Raw genomic sequence first — 4,540 nt, 5'->3', positions numbered from 1 at the left:
TGTAGTCCAAGCGGCTTGGACCTGGCGGGTCCCGGATTCCTGAGATTCCGCGGAGACCGGGGGAGGCAGCCCCATCTCCGCCCGAGCCGATCTCGCCTCCTTCTCAATGCTGAGGCTTCACATTAACCCCCACCGGTCCAGCCGGTTGGGGAAAAACAACCCCCCAAAAACAAAACACGTGCTAATCAACGGTTTAATTCGCTTCTTTATCATGGACAGCTCCTCAGTGTGCAACGCCAACATCTCAGTGTCTGGCTACATATATGTGCATGGACTGGACAGATGTGCGCGCCCATCTCCCCGAAAGAACCGCGGCTCCTGCCCTTAGCTGCCTCCAACGCGAGTCCCCTACCAGGGAGATAAATGCATTCAAAATACACAGGTTCAACCACTGCATCTTTCCTTTCCAGGAATGATTTCCCAGGTAGAGCCGAGAAGCAGCTCGTCAGATCTGCAAGTGCATCGTCCTCTTGGAGAACGTATATTTCCAATGCTTCGCCACCGAGGACGAGTATAGTTTATATAATAAAGAGCACGTGATCTGTGTAGGTTGCCTTACGAATTGGCTGCTTCTTTTTTCTTTTCTTTTTTTTTTAAAGAAAACCCGTTCTCGAGGCTTCGTGTGGCTCGGAGACAGTCGCTATATGAGACGGTGGCTGCCGGGATCAAGGGCTTTGTTCTCATATTGATCCCAGTAAAGAACATTTCGAGGGAGAGGAAAATCTTCAGACTGGGGGGGCGGGTGTATATGTGTGTGTGTGTGTGTGTGTGTGTGTGTGTGCGCGCGCGCGCGTGTGCGTGTCTGGTAGAAACATTCCACAGCAAGCTCAAATGCAACGTTTCCAACCCCAAGACTGGGACTCAGATCAAGCGAATCCAAAATCTCGGGCTAGAATCCCATGGAAAAAACAAAACCCTGCTCACAGACAGATCAGTGCATGGAGGACAATTCATTACAATCCTCTCTGACATTTCCCTATTAAAAAATACGTTAACTAAACCTATAGCCGGAAGCCTAAATACCTTCCCCAACTGGCCTCAATCTGCAGCACCCATGGATGTCTCAGCTTGGTCATTTTTGTTGCAAGAGCGAGTGCTGCCATCACCACAAGGAATCGAGCAGCAGATCTGTGTAATGTATTATTAGTGTAAGATAGAGAGATACATACAGACATACATAGAGAGAGAGAGAGAGATACACACACACACACACGCCCCTCCGGATAATTCATAATTAAGGCTTCCGTATTTCTTCGAGGGATCTGTCCATTAAAAATACATTTCTCACTTAAGATCTAATAATCCCCCTCCTTTTTTTTAAACCCCACCCGACGACTGTAGCGACGCTCCGTAATTACTGGAGCTTAATCTAAACCAGGCTAAACGCTCGACTGATACTTCTTCATGAATATTTGATATTACTGATTTAAGAAAGCCACAGAGCCCGGCTTGTCTCGGGGCTGCAGGGGCAGGTTTCCGCCGAAATCTAGATCACTGCTGTAAGTATTTGAAACAAAAAAAATCCACGCTCCCTAAGGAAACAGCAATATCGGAATCGATCATTAAAAACTCATCATCATCAAGGGCTCCTCAAAGTTATTTTTACCCTCTGGAAGAAATCGCGAAGCCCTCGCTATCTCAAATGGCTCTCACTGCAGGTAGAGACCCCCGCACCAATATCGGATCATTTTCTCGAGGTCTTCATTTCCTCCTCTCCATCTTCCACGCTGGACTGAAGGCGGGGTGGGAGGGAAAACAATGCTCTCTTGCATATTAAAAGCAGCGGCGACCTAACTGGAAATGAGTTACTAAGGAAGAAAGCAAGAAAGAGAGGAAGAAAGAAAGAGAGAGGGGGAGAGAGACGATGCACAGCAAGATTGCAACCAGGCAGTTCAAGGTCACTGTCTAGTGTAGTAAATAGGATCTACATTTTATGCAAATGACTGTCTCGAATTCACTGGCTGCAAGTGAAAGAAAGGGGCATTAAAAGCCCCGGGACTTGGGGGTGCACATCCCTCCAGCCGCCCCTTTCTCCCCACGCCCTTCTCCCCAGCATCCCTCCGCTGACCAGCCTTTCCCCGCGTTGCATCGCCCTGAAGAAATGAAACTTTCCCTCTTTGGCTTCTTCCTTCCACCTCAATTATCCACAAGGATCTCTCTTTTTCTCTGCCACGGGGGAACAGACCAAGCTCGGGTCTGGTAGAAATTAAATAGCGCACCAAGCCACAGGATTCACCTCGAAATATTTAAGTATTGGCTTAAGAGAGGCGACCCGTCGCTTTGCTCCAAGAAAATGTAATTTAACTTCACCCTGGGATGGAGGGAAAGAAATAAAAGAAATCACCCTAGGAGACATTGGAATCAGATGCGGGTTCCTCTCATGTGTGAGGAAAGGTGAATTCATTTCGAAATGTGCTTTTGTGCTTGTGTCTGTTGGAAACCCAGATTTCGCCCCAGCCCAGCTTTCTTTCCTCACTCAATAGCTGGTAAAATCCCCTGGATATTTAAGAAGTCGTAACCAGTGCCTTTAAGCAAAGAAAAGTTGGCGACACGGTCCAAAGGCAGGATTTGCCTAATATAAATAAATAAATGCAAAGGAGGGAGGAAAAATATGGACAGGCGCTAGTAAGCCCATAGGTCTTTCCTTACTGCAAGTCAGCTGTATATCATTTAAATGACTCGAATTGGCTTCTTCTCCCGATGTGGAACAAGTATATATTTCTTATAGGCGAGGGTAGTAAAATGGAAAACACAGTGTCTGGGGGAAGGGGAAAAAAAACCCTTAGGAAAATCGAAGAATAGTAAATGTATCTGCAGGAAAATAGTGCAAGTTTAACTGCCCCTTAATTTCATTTCATATGCAGATCCTTTGGCTCACAAAGAGGAAGGGAAATCCACGAAGATTAATCTCAGTGCACGTAACAGTTAAATACTCACGGTGCTATCACATATTTCCCCACACTGCCAGCAGAGGATATCATCATCCTATTGGATTAATGTAAACTGATGCCTGTCTCTCCTGTGAGGCAAAAGCTATATACCCTCAAGTGTAGAAAAAAAAAGTTTGTTCTGCCCACAATATTCAGCTTGCCTCTGGATTCACGAGGGCATTGCAAACGGTAAGTCCTTTGGAGAAGAAACAACTGCCCCCACCCCTCACCCCCAACCATTAACCACCATGCCAATTAAATGAGCTGGAATTCACTTGAGTTATGAACCAGCTCCATTGGAGAGTGGGTCTCACTTCTTTTAAGTGCAGGGAAAGCAAAGCCTTCAAGAATAGCTCAAGTTTATTGAAGCTGCGTCTCAGCCCCCGAAGCGCTGGAGATGCCCCCAGGACGGGACCTTCCCACCAAAGTGCAGCCGAAGGGAGATAGGCGCTTTCCTGAGCTGCCAATAAACGCGACTGCTTCCCAAAAGCGCAGAATCGGGGCTGACCTGTGCACAAAAGACTTTTCCCATTTTACAAGCTGCCGAAAACAACCGTGTCCTACCAGTCTGGGGAATCGTTTTATGTTGGATACCTGCTCCTTAAAAATAATCATTTGATAAATGCAGCAGAGGGAATGCCTTCCATGTATTTTTCCCCCTTGCCTATCAATGCAGGCTGGGGATTTTCCGTGTTTCAAATATACATAAACACAGCCATAAACCCACTGACAATTATGCATACCTCAGCACACAAGTCAATGGTGTGAAACCAACTTTTCCCTCCAGATCAGCGCTGTGTTTTTCTTTTTTTATCTTCAAGTATGAGTGAGGCCAGAAGTATGAAAAGTGAAAATGGCGGAGGGGAAAAAAAAAAAAAAGAGGGGAGGAAGGGAGGGCTGGAGGGAGAAGGGAAACACCATTTTACGCCAAAGCCCGTGGTGAAGAAGTTATTCAAAGTCCTTGATTCAAAGGGAAGAAAAGGCAAAAGTTGGGAACCTTCCTTTTCATGCCTTTATTGTTGGTCATTAGCCCGCCTGTCTAGACTTCAAATGACACCTTGTTTATCTGTAAACAGAAGCCGAGGGCACTTCGGGAGATCTAGCTGCTGAGTGGCTGGGAGAAGATCAAGGCTGTGGTCTCCTTGCTCATTATGCACGAAGCTCATGATGTCAAGGTCAAACAGACCGCCTAGTCACGGTCAAGGGTAACCCAGAAGTGACGTCATGGCTCTCTCTGACCTAATATCCCCCGTTTAAAGGGGAAAAGAGGGAGAAAAGGGCAAGCCACCTCGACCATGTCTGCGACTTGGTACCAAGGAGTAATCCAATGGGGAGAGGCGTGCGTTTTGGAAGCGTGGCCAGACCCCCCGACTCCGCCGGCGCGTATGGAGGAGACAGCGGGTGGTGAAGCGCTTCCCCCCTTGCAGGGAAGTCACCAGAGGTGGAGATGGGGAAGCACCCCGATCCCAGCCTGAGACCGAGACAGCGAAAAAGCAGATCCGTGCGTCTTCGTTCAGTCTGTTAGCCTCCAACATGCACCCAACGACATAGAAGGGGAGACACCCTCCCCCCCTTGACAGACCCAATGGAAAGTCTCTGAAAGGTTTCTT

This window comes from Crocodylus porosus, unplaced genomic scaffold, assembly GCF_001723895.1.
Source record: "Crocodylus porosus isolate Cpor-Errol unplaced genomic scaffold, CroPor_comp1, whole genome shotgun sequence".
NCBI lineage: Eukaryota > Metazoa > Chordata > Crocodylia > Crocodylidae > Crocodylus > Crocodylus porosus.
This window is presented reverse-complemented; position numbering follows the sequence as displayed.